The sequence below is a fragment of the Oreochromis aureus genome, linkage group 17, assembly GCF_013358895.1.
Source record: "Oreochromis aureus strain Israel breed Guangdong linkage group 17, ZZ_aureus, whole genome shotgun sequence".
In the NCBI taxonomy this organism is placed as follows: domain Eukaryota; kingdom Metazoa; phylum Chordata; class Actinopteri; order Cichliformes; family Cichlidae; genus Oreochromis; species Oreochromis aureus.
This window is the reverse complement of record NC_052958.1, coordinates 6,701,547-6,721,145: the sequence shown is the minus strand read 5'-3', so window position 1 is coordinate 6,721,145 and position 19,599 is coordinate 6,701,547. Positions and strand designations below refer to the sequence as shown.

At 41.0% G+C, this 19,599-nt stretch overlaps 1 long non-coding RNA gene across 1 annotated transcript in view; it reads right to left on the bottom strand.

Moving 5' to 3' along the window:
• Positions 1-3,125: 3,125 nt before the first annotated feature.
• The window catches only part of LOC120433922, a 29,704-nt gene continuing 13,230 nt past the window's right edge, over positions 3,126-19,599 (bottom strand). Inside the window, exons 3-5 of the long non-coding RNA XR_005608839.1 lie at positions 10,216-10,325; positions 6,339-6,390; positions 3,126-4,020 (exon numbers count right to left, since the gene is read on the bottom strand). This is a non-coding gene — a long non-coding RNA (uncharacterized LOC120433922). The remainder of the gene's footprint in view (positions 4,021-6,338; positions 6,391-10,215; positions 10,326-19,599) is intronic.

Genomic DNA, 19,599 nt, shown 5'->3' with positions numbered 1-19,599 from the left:
GCCTCTTAAATTTCTCTAACTAGAAATATATGTTAAAAAAACAAAAACGATTTTCAATTTTTTTGTAGTTTATTGCACTTTTTTGCATACATATTATTAAAATGTGGGCTATAATGATTGTATTGATGTATATCAACTTGAAATGCTCCCAAAAATGGCACTACAGCATGTAAAAATATAATATAAGCTCTGGCGGACTTGGTTCTATGGTAGGTCTTAAAGGGTTAACTTCTTTACACTGGCATGGAGTTCCACTGGTCTGGCCCACCTACTCCCTAAAGTGGGATATATGTGGCGTACAGTGTAATATTATTTTTTGACACCCCTGGCCTTAACCTTACTAACCCTTTAAGGCCAAGTGTATAATATTTGATACATGAGTTTTTCAGACCTCTATTATATCATTGTGACCCCCATCCCGAAGCACATGTTAAAAAATAAATAAATAAACTGCACAATACACAGTAATAAAAATGCTGGATGTAGCGAAACACATATATGCAAATTGATGGCTCATTTCTTTTTCTTTTTTTTTTTGTAATTTGTCTAAAGGTTCACCCCACCACCAATTTAAAACAACCAAACTAGCTGAATGAACTTCTGTTTCTAATTCCAAACCTTCTCTTTCATAGCTTTTTGTTCATTAGTGTAAAACTTGCTCTATTGTAGCATTTGTGTGATGCCACACATTTCAGGTGACAATCAGAGATATGTGCTGTGTCCAGGTATTGCTGGGAAATGACAAATAAGTCTGTCTCTTGGTGTAATGCTGCTCACAGTTAAGCAATAAGAAAGTGAAGGTCATTTTGGTGTCAGCCTAATTTGCAGTTGCAATCCAAATAACAACTGCCTGAGTGTTTGAATGGCATTCTACCTACTAAGCCACACACTGGGATACAAATCATGGCCATCTTTCAGGTGTTTGCCTTTTATTTACACCTTAAAAATCCCCATCTTCTTTAAAACACATTTAATAGCATGAATAAGGTAGGCGTGTGTACTTGCTTTTAAAACGGTTGCTCCAAAAAGCCTCCCTTCGCAATTTAGTGCTAATGGCACTTCATACTGTGGCTACCAGCTGGTGTTTTTTATTTGATGGTGTACACTTGGAAGATTTTTGATATTTAACTGTGACCCTATGGAGCACATACTTGACCTGTGGCAAAATTAACTTTATTTCAACCATAAGCCCAACGTTGTGTCGGCGCTGCTGTAAGGTTACTTTAGTTGGCAGAAAGCAGCCCTCCCTTCCTGCCTGGACCTCCTACATGTAGGTCAGCAGGACACCCTCATTCTGTGCCAACTCCTTAGAAATTTATAGCCCATCTTAAAGTACATCTAACAAATTAGTGTAGACTGTGATCGTCTCCAGCAAAGCAACAACACCACATTTAATATCTGGCGCCATCTACTGTGAAATGACGCATGACAATAGGATATTTTGGCCGTCATATTTTCCTGTGGACCTGCACAGTAAGTGTAGACGATAAAAACCCCTCATGGTGGCTCAGCGTGTTCTCCCACAAACAAATGGCAGGGTGATAATTTATGATTTTCTTTGGTTTTACCTCGGCACCTGGTCTCCCGTTCCATCTGGGATGGAAACACAAGCTCATTTTTTCTGAATTCGAAATGGTTTTTAAGCAGCGAGCTACATAATCAGCTTTGGTCAGGGATGTCGCTTGAAAACCCCCCAAAAAAGCTGCACTCCTACGTGTGGTTTCATAAAACAGCATGACTCTTGGCTGTTTGCGCTACCTTCAATTGTTTTCTGGAGTTTTACTTGCCTTTAATCTTGCACAGTATTAACATCTTACTTGGAAGAAATCCCATGCAATTGATTTTTGTTTTAAAGAACAAAAGAGAAATGATGCATGCTTTTTAGGAGACCTTTCTAGACAGATAAAAAGATACATGTTCCTGAGACGCAGAGGCTTTTGGGATTAGAATTTCAGGGCATAATGAGCTCCTTAAAGGGATTAGAGAATAAAGCAGCATTTCGAAGAAAATATCCCATCTAGGGAGACTCTACTGTTGCACAGTTGTTATCAGCACAAAGATCAGACTTCAGCCATTATTTGCTCAGCAATTATTTTTTGTCCAGTCTTTATTTAATTACTGAGGGAAAAGTACAAGCAGTATTAAAACATGAATGCTAATCAAATTAAATAAAAATGCATTTTTCATGACATCTTCCCAGTGCAAGTTACAAATGTGTAAAGTGATTGCCTCTCTGAAATGCGTCGTGTGAGTGAGCGCCACTCACCCATACACGTGAACCCTTGAGATCGAATGCCAGTCTTTTGTGGGCCTTAGTAAACGAGACTAAGTCCCATTTTTCAGAGGCAGGGAAGATGACAAAGATGCGCGCGCTCCTGTGATGTATTGCTGCCCTCCAGGGAAGGCAGTAGGTTGTATAGTTAGCTCCTGATGGGGTAAAATCACAACCCTGAAACCACACAACCTACTACCTCACCCTGTACGAACATCATAAAGCACCCAGGCGGGTAAGGAGAGGATTTGTAAGCGAGTCGCATCGCTGCATAAATGAAACTGAAAGCAACTTTGTTATTTATTATTGCAATGAGGATTGGCATGATAATGTCAGTTAAAATGTTACACGCTGCACATAAAAGGAACAGGCATAAATCAGTTCATGAAAACGTGATGTTGAAGCACTTGCAGGAAAAGTTACATGAAAAAACTGCAAAAGTAAAAGTGGCTAGATTTCACATTACTTCACTAAATTTACTACTGTGAGAACAAGCTTCACTGGTTACAACTTCAGACTAGCAGAACTTACCTTTTTTAAACATAATTTTTAAAAAAAACCCCAACAAGAAGCATAAATAAGAAGAGAAAAATTTCCCACAAAAATCTGCATATTATTTTAGGTTAAACAAACAAACGAGTCCAAATTCAAAAGTCATGCTTCTTATCCTCTTGTGGGTACGATGATGAAGAAGATGTTATTACAGCCGCTTCAGGAAAGACAGTAAGTTGTATAGTCATCTGACAGCTTGGGAATGACCCTAAAACTATACAACCTACTACCTCACCCCAAAGGACAGTTGAACTCTCGCACGGCTCTCCAGTCGCACCCAGTCGACCTGTGGGAACAGAAACTCAACGACAACTGACCTTTGTGAAATCAGGACAAGACTTAAAAAAAAACAAAACAACTACAGATAAGCTGTAAAGGGTGGAGTTAAGTGTGTAAAATTCAACCACAATTCAATGTAATAAAACAACAGCAACACAAATGTGCCGATGAAAACCACAGCATCCAATTAAAGGCAGAAAAAACAGGTGGATCTTCATAAAGTTGATTTTGTCATCGTTCCAAAGGTCAGTACAAGCACACTAGTGTATTGTACTGTATGTAATGTAGGCAGCTATATTCAATGTCATGTGAAAACAGTAACGTAATTAAATGTTTGTAAATTTAAATAAAGCCAGTACTGCAGTCTTAGCAAAACATCAAGAAGCAGCACTTAAACGTACTTGATTCACAGATAAAACACTGACTGTCCGAAAAAGTGCTTGTTTTACATTTTAAGAAATTAAACATATTTTTATTTCTATGTGTTTTTCAATCCGTTATTGTTTTTTGTTCTAAACTTGTTAAGCCCTGACCCAGCCACCAGTCTATCAGAGGTTTAACACACACAGACACACAACATCTCACAATCACATCCACACCCACAGACACATTTCTAATCACTATTTACCCAACCTAACATGCACTGTGGGAGGAAAGTACCCAGAAAAACCCACACAGCCACATGGAGGACATCCATGCAGAAAGGCCCCAGCTGATCATGAGGTTCCTTATTTTTTTATACATTTAAAGGAGAGGCTTAATGTGCGAAATGTGTGGTAATTAAAAAACATAACAAAATACACTCAAAACACTTCCTCTGCGTGTCACTTGAGCTTGGCAGGTCATCTTCCCTGAGCAGGTCTGTGCGGTCTGTCAACTCGCCTCCTCTCAGGTTTCCTCGTCTCGATGCTGACAAACTAGAGGAGAGAGTGAGCTGCACTTCTCTGTTCAAAGGTCAGACTTTCACTTCTTGTCTGACACAGGAGCATCAGAAAACAACAGAGCGCCTATATCAGCGTGCTCACACATGTCATACACGATGGATACAGAGAGCAGTACGTGGGCCTGCTTCAGTGCCGGTGTGCAAACACATGACTGCAGGTGCTTGCATGTCTGCATGTGAACGTGTGGAGAGTGCAAGTATCCTGTGGCTATTCATGAGTATCCTGTTGCATTTCTCTGTATTGCTATCTGGCAGTTTATTAGAGGAACAAACACACAATCACGTCATTAAAAGCGACTCCAAAACGCTGAAGTCGTGTGTTGTGCTTCATGGTAAACCCATCTGTGTGTGTCGCAGGAAACCTTGGTGCAAATGAGCAGATTTGTATGTCAGAGTGTGTGTTGGCCTGAAAGGTCGAGCAGACGAGGTTGTGGTTGTTTCAGGGAGTTTCCTGAGTGAGACAGGAGAGGCTGCGGCTCTGCTGCGGTTTCCCCCTCGAGTTGGGGAGCGACGGAGGGGAGGGGAGAGGCGTGAGGGCGCGAGGTGGGGGTCAAACTTATAAAAGTGAGTCACTGCCTTAACTCTTCACACGCACGCACCAGTTTGTGGCTGTTTTATTGCAGGTCGTTTATCCCATAAATGCCACACAAATCTCTATATGAGCTACTTACTGTCCAACCCTGTGAGGTATAAGCAGGCCTGACTGTGTGTGCAGCTTGCTGTTTCACTTGCACTGCTAATGCGTGTATGCAGGGTATCGGGTTTACACAGGAGAGGCCCTTTTACTTAAAGGGTCACTCCAGGTAAATTATGACAAATGCATTTTCCAGTTTACTTCTGCTGAACCAACGTTTTTATGTATGTGTCGCTGAGATTTCTAATCACAGTTAAATGTCATTTGATTTTACTCAGAAATGTTACGTTAAAAAAAATTATTAATTTATCCAGAGTGAAAAGGATGACTTTTTTTGGAATACATGGGACTGCTTTTATTAAAAGTGATTAAATACTATAAACAAGCAGAATTTCATTAATCTCTACTGGAAGTGGGTGGAGGCAGAAAGCAAAGCACAAAAACGTTAACCCTAAAAACACAAGGCCAGTCAAAAATCTTCATTTCTTTTGTAATTTTGGGTCAAATAATCTTTCAACATTGCCCAAAAGCGTTACATTAACACTTTTCTTTAGTTAATGCGTGTAATTAAAATATAATCGTTTGTTAAATGTGATTAAAACATTTTTGAAAACGCAACTGTTTTACAGTTTGTAAAAAAAAAAAAAAAAAATTACTAAAGAGAGGCGCAAATGAGGTCCTCGATCTAGGCATGAACTTGCAAACAACTTTCCAAAAATACATTCATCCAACATTTTGAATGCACAGTGCCATAAACTGTTAAACTGTCAGGACTGAGCTTCACAATTATTTGAGATTAACCAATTCACCCTTTGAAGTGAGTGGAGCCGGTGTGTCTGGAGGGTTACAATAATCAGCAATTATAAATCAAGAGTAATTGCTTTTTTCACTGCTTGCTGTTTTTTCATTTGTCGTTTTGATTTAACGGCACAAGGTCAGCCGTGCCACCGGAAAGCCTGAAACTGACGTGAGATAAAAACTCGAGCCTGAACCGAACCCGTGAGTGTGTTTGTGCGGAAGAGCGCCGATCTGAAAATGTTCTAGACGTGTATGCGACTCAAAGTCGTCTTTTAATATCAGAAAAATCTTAAGTGTGAGGTGTCCTGTTGCTCTGCATGCAGTTGATCAAAACCACCAACAGGTGTCATGTCTCCCTAAGTATGCTGGGAGAGAGTACGCAGACCCGAGGGCTCCTGTGACAATGAGGCCTTTGTGTAATTCCGGGGTGCCAGCCGGTGTGCCCTCGTGTACTGTTTCGCTCTAATCTTCATTTGACCTTTAGGCTGACGGCTCTTCTGTCCCATTTTTCCTGACTAATTTCCTTTGAGGAGATTATCTTTGAGCTGCAGCACAGACTTACCGTTTCAGATGACACGACAGACACAACGCACCGATACGATTTTTGACAAAACGCATCACACGATGCTACGGCCGCTGTTGTGTGCTGGAGACGGTTGTGTTTGATAAACTAACAACAAACGGCAGTCGCTGAGCTGTGTGCTTGAATCATGGAAAGTAGTCCCGAATGATTCTTGACTGTCCGGGTATGTACACACACAAAATAAGTGCTGCTATATGCACCGAAAGTGCTACAAAAACATACAATACAATAACAAGAGTATAATTTTAAAGAAAATTAATAAAAATGTTAGACTAACCTTGATATCAATGTCTGGCACGGAAAAATAAAGTCACTCCCAAATAATGACTCTGCAAATGAAATAAAAAAACAGACAATTATAGTTAGACTTACACATACCCATGTCTGCACATGCAGCATTGTTAAAATGTATTCACAAATCACACACATGCACACACACTCGGCAAGGTGTCCATGTATCGCTCAGGTCATAAACCTGCCAAGCAGTTACTTAAGTGTATCATTAAGGCTGATGTAGCATATGTTAGAGTGATCATAGCTGAATTTAGACGGGATAACTGCATTACCATTCACTGGCCAGTGCAGCTTAGATTCATCTCTCAGAAAGGCACTAACTCCAGGAAATTACTACAGGGACTTAGATTACTGTAAGTCCAAAGAAAGACAAATTAGCCTTTAGCCTTTTTTTTTTTTTTGGTTTGGTTTCGGCATTTTTTTAGGCATTCGTACCATCTTCATTTTGGTCCAATATTACTTTTTATTAAACAAAATGTGGAATTTTTAAAAGTGCTTATATTAGTATTTAAATATAAATGACAGTAACTGAAGATTTAGAAACATAAAACAAAAAGCAGAAAATTAAATGCTATAGCTGAAATATTTGTTTATATTAACAATTAATTTTAAATCTACATTTTAAGCCTAAAATAAATAAATAATACGGACACCATCCTCTGTTTCACTCTCTCTCTCTCTCTCTCTCTATCACTCAGACACACACACACACACACACACAGAATATTCTTAAAACATATTAGAGAAAAAAATAAACGCCAACTGTAAAGTACATTTACAAAAATGTGAAACAATTATATATATATATATTTAAATGTTTATATACATCAGTGAACTACAAATGTATTTCTCATGAGAAAACGAAAACACAAAAAAAATTCTCAAGTCTTTTAAAAACGACACTAGAGTTATCCAACGATTAAAAAAATAAATAAAACAAAATAATTATTTTTCACTTAATAAACTAAATCGTGTACTGAAATAGTACACACCACACACACACACACACACACACACACACACACTTTCTCTCTCAAGGACTCTGTTTTGCTACACCTTCAGAAAATAAAAAGTTGGAATCTCCCATAAAAATCTGATTCATCTAAAACCTTCCTTGAAATAAAAACACTTCATGAACAACATACTCTCACACACACACACATACACACAAACAGAGACTGAAAGAAAAAGAAGTGTAACTGAAACTAAAAACAATCTGTGTGTTCTCGCATCTCATTTCCCCTCTGCTTTGCTGCTATATAAATTAAGTCTTCTTCAGACCAAACTGACTCCATCTATAAAACTGACACTTCCATCATATTATTTATTTATTTATTTATTTTTACACCAAAAAATAAGTAATTAAAGTATGTATACTTGTAGTTTTCGAAAATGGGTCATTATGCTATTTTACTATGTGTGTGCCTTTGTATTTTACTGAAATGCACCTGTGTGTATGTTTGAGGGAGACTGTGTGGCCATCTGTAGTGCATTGTGTGTGTGTGTGTGTGTGTGTGTGTGTGTCTGTGTGTGTGTCTGTGTGAGAATGCTCAGAGGAGGAGGCTGTGCCCTGCACTCCTTGGGAGAGGCGTGGGAACCCCATTCATCTTAGGAGCCAGGGTTCATTGTGGGGTACACAGCATCAAATGTGTCTGGTTGTTTGCCTGTGTGTGTGTGTGTGTGTGTGTGTGTGTGTGTGTGTGTGTGTGTGTGCGTGCGCGCAAGATGTCGTGTGATGGTCTTTATATTCGCTTTCTGAATGTCTTTTACTTTTCTAATGTTTTGTAATGACAACATTTCGATTACAAGCTTTCGATGTTACATTCACATTTACAGTAAATATTTAAACAATAAATATTTACTTGCTTACAGAAATCATGGCAGGAACATTAAATGGCTCTTCAAACACAGAAAAACAATGTGCGCTGCATTAAATCGCTCAACAAACTACAATTTACTGCCAGATTTGCAAGGGAAAAAAGTAACGCTTATCAATTTCAAAAGCTGGCCAGGATTGCTTCCTTCATTTTCCCCAGATGAAATATTATTTGCAGGCTTGGCAATATCTTGTGGACATGTACTGTACGACGTTGTGAGTTCATGAAATAAAAAGACCTAATAAATAGTTTTTCATATACAAAAAGCAAAAGAAAATCGCTAGAAAAATATTTTGATATGTTTCCAAACGGTGATCAATAGTTTTCTAGGCACTAAAAACATCTTGAAGCGGGCTTCTCTCTATTTAGACAGGACAGCGGATTCCAGTGCTTCCTCACACAAATACATTGGATTGTACTGTATTTTTAGGAAATGTGTGTTGATTAGAGTTAAACAGATAATGTAGGAAGGTAAAAACAAACAAAAAGTTCGAGCAGAAATGAGAAGACAGCCGTATCCTGTATTTGACTCCTGCAGTTTTCACTGCTACACCTAAAGAGTAAATGTGTCCAAATGCTGCTGTATAACTCCTAATTTCACCTGACTGAGGGTCTGAAGAACAGGGATTGGATGCACTAAAGCGACGTCAGGATTTCCTGTCAATGTGACAGTGATGGAGGAGTTTAAGCCAGGCTCAGTAGTGTGAGAGTGGCGGTTGAATAGGCCTGTCAAACGTAGGATGTAGGTGGGATGACTAGAGCTATCTGTGATGACTCACACTGCCTCCACTCCTACCTTTTGGTCATGGTCGACTCTGATGTGCTGAGGTGTTCAACGTGGAGTGATATCGATTTAAAATAAAAAATAAAATTTAAAAAAGCAAGATTTTCAATTAGTGATCTTTTCAAAAACTGATTTATGGATGATAATTAAAAGATGCCAAGTTGAATGGCACTGCTGAGGGGTGTGGCACACTCAGTGTTTTAATTATGTGGAAAATTTAATATAATACGGACAAAATTAGAGCCAATATTCATCGTCATGGATGAAGTAGCAGTTGTAATCAGGTAATAATAATATAACCTTTTTAATTTCCTTTAAAAAGCACAGCACTCTACTACGGTCGACATGCACCTCTCAAATCGTGTGCGTTTACAGTTTAATCAAACCATAGTCTGTAACCGAGCGAACGAGGGCAACCTTTAAATCTTAAGACCTTAATGTTTTTTTTCTAGGAAAAAGTTTTCGTTTTAATAAAGCGTCATAAACGATGTGTCCAAAAAGGCCTGTTTGAGCCATATTAAAGCTACGTGGGGCCACGTGTCAGCACTGACCCATTTTCAAATCTTTAACCTTTACTTCCAGGGAATAAACCAGGCACATATTCATTAAGATGAGGTTTTAATAGCAGAGCTCAATATGAGTGGCGTTTAATCGTTTTCTGATAGACCTGAGAAGAGGGGGAGAGAGAGAGAGAGAGAGACAGACAGAGGGAGAGAGGTAGAGATAGAGAGATCATTGTGGTGGGGCTCGGCCTTGTGTAGCAGGCCTTCCCTGGCCCTCAGCCCAACATTACAGCACTATTCCTTCTCTGCTCCCTCCAAAAAAGCATTTCTCTCTGTGAAACACACAAAAGGCCGATCCGGAGTGCTAAAGTACAGGTAGGAATGCACTACAGAAGAGATTTGCTCAGTTTCGTCGAAATTTCATAGCCAATGCCACGTTTCTAACCAGTTTGACTATATTTAGTTAAGCCTGCTCTCACTGGATAGTCATGTAGCCCTGGAGGAAACAACACCCAGACACAATGTTCATACATACAAACGTGGTGATCGGGTCACACGATGCGGCTCTCCGCATTCGTTGTGTCTTCATCTTTTGACAAAAGAAAACCATGGCATGTGTGCATGCACCACACACCTAAATATACACACACACACACACACTTACCTCCACACCCACACACTCTCTCTCTGACTTACCCACTGAGACTTTGAAGTGACTGGCCCACACCACAGCAATGAGCTATCCTGGATGAAGCGGCTGTGCTGGACCCATCCGTGGCTGCACACAGTATGTCCACATATCCTCTCTGTAGAGAAGGGCAGAGAAGGAGCTTGGATTCAGTCACACAGCTCTGCACTCCCTGCAAGAAGTAGGCGGGCACGCCAACGACAGACCCATTCAGAGTCCCAGAAAGTACCAGCCTCCGTGTCTGCCTCAGCGCCTTTCCTACAATGTCTGCCCGCACCTCTGCCTGGGATTTGCCCACGATAATCTGCCCACTTCACCCCAAACCCGTCTCTGAGCGTTGGGTAACCTCCCTAACCTGAGCTAACTGCTTTCTAATATTTACAAACCAGCTCCTCTCGCTCTCCCCTGTCTGCCAGCTCCTTGTCTGAGACTGTCAGGGCCCGCCACAATGGAGAGGCCATGTGGGTTTCCCATGGAGTCGCGTGTTCCTCCCGTCTGGCAGTTAACAAGGCTTTGAATGAGGAATGTTAGCAAACAGAGCTGCTGAATGTCGGATGAATGCTAAGCCAGGCAGCCAGTCAGATCGCAGCGCTGGCCCGGGCATATGAATAATGCAGAAAACTCGGCAGGGAGGAGAGGAGACAAGGCTCCACCTCCCTGTGCCCCTTCCCAACTCCACCCACCCCTCCTTCTTTTCCCCGCTCGAAACTCAAATGCCTTCACGGGAGCAAGAGAGCCGAGAGAGGGGGGAAAGAGAGAATTCAAGATCTCTGCTGCTATTCACTCATGCAATAAAAAAAAACCTGCAAGAGAAGAATAGTTACACATGCACACACATCTAATTACTACAAATCAGTTCTTTAAACACGCCACTTTTCCCTCTGTCGTTGGGATCTATCACACTCTTTTTTCCTTTTTTTTGTTTTTTGTGCCTTTTGTTTGGAATTGGCACCTGTCCCAGAAAAAGCCCCGCTGCTGCTCCGCCCTCCTGCTCCCCTTTCACTGGAGACTGCCCACGAGATCGAGAGAGAGCGAGAGAGAGAGAGAACGTGAGGAAGAGAGGGTGGGGCAGAAAAAAACCAAAAAGAGGGACAGGTTTGGAGATGGAAAGGGTTAGGAAGGTAGAGGGCAAAGCAGATAAGAACACAGGAAAACAATAAGGAATTCAATTTAAGACCCATGCGCGAGACACATGAAATCGAACAGCACATAAAACAAACTGCAGCCTCCATACTCAGATTCATCCAGGAGAAAAAAACCTGACGTGTTGAGCAATCAAGAAACGTACTGAAGGAAAAAAAAAAAGCAAAACAAGAAAAACCTTTGCACCAACGCTAGGGCACGGCGCAAAACTGCCAGGTCCAGTTTATCTCTACTAGCAACAACCCAGGCGAGGCAAAAACGTGATAAAACTAAAAGCGCGTGAAAACAAGGATCTGAAAAATGCCTTTGCAAATTGCGCAGCAATGTCGAAGTAGGAGTAAAGCAAAGCCACTTGTTGCATGATATTGAGGAACAGATCTTGCAGAGAGAAGTGAGAGCAGGCAGAGGGTTAAAATCCTGGGACTGGGAGTAGTAAAAAATCCCTCCCTCTTTTGGCACAGACTAGCTAAAGGGGAGGGCCTGCCTGTAGAAATAGCAGCAGAGCGTTTTTCCCCTCTTTTTTTTTTTTTCAGAGCTGCAGCGTCCTAGTCTACCCTCTCGCATGTGGCCGGGACCCAGGGAGAGAGGAGGAGGAGGAGAGCGATGGATAGAAAAAGAAGCGAGGGCAAAGAGAGAGAGAGAGAGAGAGAGAGACAGAGGGGAGGGGGCGAGAGAGGAAGGGGAGAAGAGCTGTGAGTGGAGGAGAAAGAGCTCAGCTGATGATGAAACAGGGACGTGTGGGAGTGCGTGCGCACTACGCGTTTTCATCACAGACCCAGTATGACGTGCGCATGCACGAGGCAGGGTGGGGAGGGAGCTGAGCTGGGCTACGGGGTGGGGGGGGGGGTGCACTTCTGCTGAGGACGAGAGTCACAGCAAACACTCACAAATGATTAAAGGGTTCTAGGACAACTTGCAACACCCAACTTTGAGACTGGAGGGAAAGATTAATAGTGTATCTTTTCTTTGCAGAGCTGCTGGGCCTTTCAGTTTAATATCAGCCATTTGGCTTTGACCCACACGTCTTTATCACTAAACTCCCAGCTGGCACGGAAGCAATGGCGTTCCCCTAGCGAAGGCCAAAAGTGTCAGGTATGATCAGTGATGAATATCCTTTTGATTACTGCTCGTTTTTTGGGCTTTTTTTATGCTCAATCATTAATATGTAGGAAAGCTACATCAACTGTTCTGGCACGCAATCAAAGCCAGATAAGCACCTGGATGCGACTGCCCCGCCATGATTGCGGCATTGAACCACGCTGTAAAAATCCTGTAATATTTACCGCAGTGCGCCCGCCATGTGCCATTACTAGGCCACCCTCGCCTTGCTGCGAACTGCAGCAACAGCAGCCGGTTCTGCGTGCGACTAAGGAGAGGAGAAATGTCGGGCAGTAACCGAACGATAAAATGGACTCTGTTGATGGCTCTGCTCATGTCCAACACCCTCCTTCCCCCTCCGCGTCCAGCCTATTCTGTCTCCCACCCTTTCTTGTCCTTTCAGTAGCACTGTTCTACCCTACAGTAATAAACAGCCCTGCTCTGAACAGCTAGTGTTAATTTAAGCCTGCATGAGAAGGATCTTTTTTTTTTTTTTTTTTATGTTTTTGTGCCAGATACTACCCCTGCTGTCTCCCTCTCTCCCCTCTTCTCATGCACACCTACCAACCTCTGGATCAGCATGCTGAAGGTTATTCACACCCGTCCGGTTTCCACCCGACTTCCCTCCTCAAAAACTTTTCTGGGCAGCCAAATTGTTGTAATGCCCCGTAACTGTTTGCAACAGATTCCCCCATGGCAAAGAAACAACTTCCTCCTTTTTGGACACCATTCCCCTCCCCTCTAGTCTTCGCTTTCCCAAAAGAAACCCAGAACTCAGCACAGGCAAATTTTTTCCCCTTTTTCTCTCCTCATAGCAGCAGCCATACAAAAGAGAGAGAGGGGGGGGGGAACTGTCCAACAAAACGACGAATCTCACATCATGGAACACAGCTAGCTAGACTCGATGTCAATCTGTGTTTATGCTCGCAGAGTCTAAAGAGGACTAACATGAATTTAAACAAATGAAAGCTGGGAAAACATCAGTATTTCAATACGTGTGGCGTTTTGTTTTCTTTTTCTTTTTAAACAGGCGACAAGTAGATGAAAAACAGCGAGTATGAGCAACAGAAGAGCAAACTAATATGGCCGCTTGCTTACTTGCACCGACCCTGCACTTTCAGTCCTGGAGACTGAAAGAAAAGGCGTTACGCTGCTGTGTGTGCGCCTTTTCTACCTCGCAGGACGGGCTTGGAGAGAGAAAGAGAGGGAGAAAGGAAGCGAACGGGTGCACTTGCCTTGCCTAGCTCTCTCCTCACCTTTCCACACAGTCAAATAAAAACTCGGCTTCCCTGTGTTGTGTGTACTACTGCTGCACCATCCGCATTTCAATGACGCACAATGCGCAAACTCGTGAAAAATGAGGAGTGAGATTACTCCCGAGGTTCAACGTGAGGCAACTGGTGATTTAAATGCACTTTATCAAAAAAGCAATAAATTCCCTCGTGGGCCTTGATGAGCAAAACCCCGGTTGAGCACCAAACAGTGATCAGACTGAACCCTGTGACGTCATATCTCGCCACGTCTTTGAACCAATTGCGCTCGCTGAAAACATTAAACGCCGTTACGAGTGCCTGCTGAATATATATCAAACACTATTGTAGACAAATCCATGTTTCATCTGGAATCCGAAGAGTCCCTTTGCTCTTCATCTTCTATCTAAGATACTGTTACTGCAAGTCAGTTGTTTACCATCTAACATGTGGCAGGAATTCAAAAAACTTGGCAGAGCCTGTTGCACCGTACGTCGCGGAGAGTTCATTTGAGGATACAGCTCTGGTTTTGGCTCAGCTGCCAACTTCTGACACTGTAGCCCTCTGCACGGCCTCGCCCCTGCAGGAGTGGCCTGCGTAATGCTGCCATTGATGAAACTCCAATATTAACAACCTCCTTTATGACATCTCCACGAGTCTACAACCGCTTTTTTCCCCCTTATCAGCTCCCTTCATCTCCTTGTTAAAACTGAGCTGCACTCTGCCTTACAGCACACGTAACGTCAGTGTGTAAAAGCATTGTTAACATTTCCTATGCATGCAAGTGCTGCATATTTTGTGTGAAGGTAAAAAGAGAACAGAAGCTTTACCGCACAGTCTTACATATTCACAAAAAATTAAAATAGATGCAAAAGGAAAATCAAATACAAACATTATCAAATAAGCCAACCACAAAAAAGTGACAATACATGTGTCATGGTTGCAACACAGAGCCCAAGTCTCAGTGAAAATGACTTATAACTCTTGAGGAGCTCAAGCAATTAAGTCGCTGACTTATCAGCCCCAGAATGCCTTCACATCTTTATGAATCATCCCACAAATTTACTGCAACAAACCAGCCGATCAACACACACACAGTATAAAATTTACAGCACACTGACACTGCTCGATGCTGCACTGCCCCAGGGCAAGCAACACACACATGCACAAAGTGAAATTAACTCAACCACAATATTTTTGATACTCACTGATGGCAACTTTACAGGACCATATAAATACAGACAAATCACAACATGAACTGCAATTAAACAGCCAACAAGTAGTTGAGAGAAATCACAGCAGATCGGCTATCAAACTGAAATTCATCATTAAGCACAGCAATAAATAACATAAATAAATCTATTATCCACCTTTTAACCAAAAATATTTTTTCTTCAGTGTATTACTTTTAGCTGTTAGTTAGCGGAGAATTAATGGGGTTAAGTAGAACCACCTGGGATTGCCAGTAAAAAGAGATATGACCCTCTGAGGGATCTACTTCTGTGACTGCACTGATGGATTGCGCTGAAAAAGACCAACATTTGGGTATTTTTTGCATGTCAAAGATGTTCTTCTGAAGGGTGAAAAAGTCACACAGGAGATCTATGTTTTACTGTGAACCTGAGAGTTATAGCTGTCTACACATTCACACCCTGGCGAACTTACACAAACTTTCCCTCTTTCTTCGGTGGCCGGCGCGGCGGGCCCGCTCCCTCTACAAGGTGGTCCGTCGAGGGGCCCCTCAGCAGCACGTGCCTCAACAACTTCTCTATTACACCCGTGACCCTAAGGTCAGGCTCTTAAGGGTTCTGAACAAAGGCCACGACCCTAGGGTCAGAAGTGTAACGCCGGGGGCAGGTCGGGGCCCCACAGCAAAGAGAGCGTGCTGTTTGCTTTGAAAGGTAAGGATCACTAACACAGAGGCCTAATAAGGATTAAGGGGCCATCCCCTTTGGGATGTCACTTTGGGGCCTCAAACATCAGTCTCTATTAACCTATGTGACCCCCGGCGGCCATTATAAGGCTATAGGTCACAGTCGCTTACGCTGCACATCTGTAAAACCTAAATCACATGCAACCTTTAACTTGAGTGCTGCTCATTATATGTACAAATTGTTCTGAGAGATTAACACCTTGTCAATAGGACTCAGTCCTCCTTGTGAGGAGCTGTGCCTGTGCAGGTAACTTGTTGCATCAGCTGGCAGATTTCAGTCTTCAGAAAAGGTGCTTTAAGGTGAAAAGCAGTAATTCAGCATCAGGTCAGCTGACAGAGGAATAAAAAAATCATCAACCTGACAGGTCATCCCAAAATGTAATGTATAACTGAAAATCATGTGAATACAGCTGATTTTTCTTTTTTCACCTCACACAAAGCGGGCTCAGAGCACTTGGTAAAACTTTAATAAAAGCAGGTAGGCCAGAACTGAGGGAGAAAAATTACAAAATGGAGGACAGGAGGAGACAAGATGGCGGCCCGAGTGATGCAGCCACCCGCACACTCCTTGTAACGTGTCAAATCGCCATAAAAACGTTGTGTGTTGTGCGATCTCTCTCGATGTCTTAGTTTTTCATTTTTTAAAAACAATTTAAACATTTGTCAAAACAGAGACGCTCACGGACGCTTCAAAAGATCTGAATTCATTTTAGTCACTTTGGGAACTAAAAGTCACAGGATTAAATCCGGTGATGTCCAGAACAGCAAAGGCGGAGAGGAGACATAACGTGCACTTTTTCATTAAGATTCATTCGTTCACGTCGGATTTAAAGATTGCCTTCTTAATGCTCAAATCACACTAAAGTATTTCAGTTACTTTGAAATTTATATAATACAAATTAACTTTAATTTTTTTACTGTTATAATGAAGAAAAGAGGGAACTACCAAATTATTTATTTTTTCATAATATATTTAACAAACAGTGTTTGTAAAACAGGAAAAGATAAACGAACATAAGGATAAACACACGTTCACATCATTTCTGCAAAACTACTAGTTTTAATATATTATATTATTCAGTATTGTTAAGAGTAAAAACATAAAACACATTGTGGGCAATTTCTAATTGAATGCGAACCAATACAACCAGAAATGACTCCAGATTCAAATAAAAAAAGGAGCTAAATTCATTCAGGGGTCTTTTTTTCAGTCCCAGATTTTTTTTAATGCAATTTTAATAATTAACTCAATTTATGGATTAACTTGAAATGTGACAACCGTTCAAATTTAAATTCTACAATTACAGGTTGCATGATGACACTTCTTCCCCAAATTGAAGCCTGCAAAAGGACAAACTTTTATTGTGAAAAGAATACATTTCAATTATACATTTCATTCATAAATTAATGATAATTTCAGCTGTTAAACATTCTGCTGAATCCAGTTTTATAGTAACTTTATCTCTGACCTTTTTCATAAAATCACCTTTGCACAGAGATATATGGAAAAGCTTAAAATGCGATGTATTTCCTCTCACTTGTTTTTTTTTAAAGAGTCATTTAAATAAAAAGCATAACTATCACAGTTTAAAAAAGAAACTGTCGATTTTGTTAACTATTAGAGGTTTACTTTTAGTTAACCCTTGAAATGAATGAAGATTCTAATCCTGTGTAATTAAAAGTGAATAGAGGAAACACTTCAAACATTAAATCCTTCTACATATTTGCACCAAACTGGAAAAATTTGTAATTATTAGGAAAATAAGAAGCAAAATTTGTGCTCAGTATCATTTGAGTTTTGAATGTGTGATTAGAAAATGTTCTTTCAAAAGCACATTATTCAAATTTCCTCAGATCTCAATAACAATGTGTTTTAATTATTTCCCATGAGAACTACAAGGAGTAAATAAACATACACATTTCTGTATTTCTTTACTTTATAAAAATGTTTTGTTTTTTTTAAACTCGTACTTAATAAAACAAAAGAAGGTAAAGCAACTGACAGAAGCTCTGAACAAATAAGAAGCCAGCAAGGATGAAAAAACATGTCCTCAAGCGTTCTTCGTATGCAGTTCACACTTCTCAGGGGCACAAACCGAGCACTTCGTTTCAGATGTATTTCTTTTCAATCATTAAGCCACTCACCTCTGAAAAACGAGCTTCTCTGTGTGGAGGGAGCCTACTCGGCCACATGGCAGAGCAAAGGTTGGAAAAGAGGAGAGAGGGAACGGACCTGCGCTCGCTAAAGACAAGTGTCCTAAACAGCTTTTAAAACGGCCAAACAGACAATAAATCGCAAGCAGGCAGCAATTTGACAGCTTCTCCTTTTTTGCAGCTCTTCTTCATTAAAGTAAGGACAGAGCTTTGGGAGAATCATTGTCCTACTTTCAGTTAACCATGAGACTCTCCTCTCTAGGTCATTTTGCAACTGTCTGGTTTATTGGAAAAGTTTGGTTTCTAATTTAGCTAACAGAGTACACTGCCCATCTTGAGAAGGTTTAAAAAAAATCTAATTAATGATGTTTTTTCAGGGAAAATAGAAATGTCAAAGTGATCCTTGGTTAAAAAAAATTAAAGCTTTTTCTATGTTCTGTAGTAACTGTGCGGAGCATGGCAAAATTACATTTACAACAAAACTAAGTTGAAATAAGTTCAAGCATGCCCTTGGTAGTGTGCAGTTATTTAAACTTGCATTAAATAGCTTTTCTCGGTGAGTTATTCAAACATTTTGTAGTGCTAGCTGTCAAGGGAAAAAAACTGTTCTGAATGCAAAGTCGAGTGCTCTCAAGGTTATGACATTTTCGGCTCGAACATTTGTCTTTTTAGATCACACGTGGCTCTAAGTCATTACTAAAAATGTAAGAATGACAGCAAATCACAAAACTGCAGACAGGCACAAATATTAAATAAATAAAGCATATTTTAAGATGCATTTTTTACATTTAAAACTTACCCCTCGTCTCATCTCCTCACAGAAAAACACACACATCCCACCCACCCACACACACACACACACACACACACACACACACACACACCTACACACGCCTCTCCTGATTCCTTACTGCTCACATTTCTGGTCCATCCCACATTAATAAATGATCAATTTTGCAGCTCTTATCAAACATCAGCTCACATGCAGCTCCCTGGCGTTCTCTGGGAGTGGTACCACCTTTTAAAGCATTCGGACCTGCCACGTCACAGGGCTGCACTGCAGCCTGGATGGGCCTGCGTGACCTAGCTCGGTCCAAACAGGAGCCCTTCGCGCCACAACCCCCATCGGGACCCGTGTTTCATACAACCAAGATGGTGGTAGTGGGAAGCTGTGTTTTATTTGAACTGAACAATTCCATGGGCCTCCTGCTCCGTGTCCTCATTTCTCATCTCTAAAAATCAGACACTTGTCTGACTGAACTGACAGCACCCTCCTTTTAGTCGCCCGTATCCAATTCAGCTGACTAAGGGTTCAAGAATGCTCCAAACACAGTGTTTTGGTTGATTTCATATCGGGAACGAGTTTACATGCACATCCTCTCAGCTTCACACACACATGAACACACACACACACACACGTCTGGATTTGTCTGGGTTACACAAGGTAACACAAGGCACACATGAAACCAACAGTAAGCAGTATCTGAGCAGGGATTTCACACGTTTCTGAATTAAGAAGATATTTTTTGTTTTTGCTGGTTCACTGACATTTTCAATGCTTATACAGAGAAAGAGTGTGTGAATGTGTGTGTGTGAGAAACTTAATGATCCACATCAGGACAACCTTATATCATGCTAAACGTGAAAAAATTAAGAGTGCTAATAGGCTGAAGTTTCTCTGAACTATTGCAGCTGTTAAATGTTGATGGTAGTGATTTATCTCATTAGTCTCATTCCTGAATTCTCTATGAAACCTTACAAAAAAAATTTACAGATAAACAGAAAAAAAATGGCATATCAATGTTAAAAGTGCT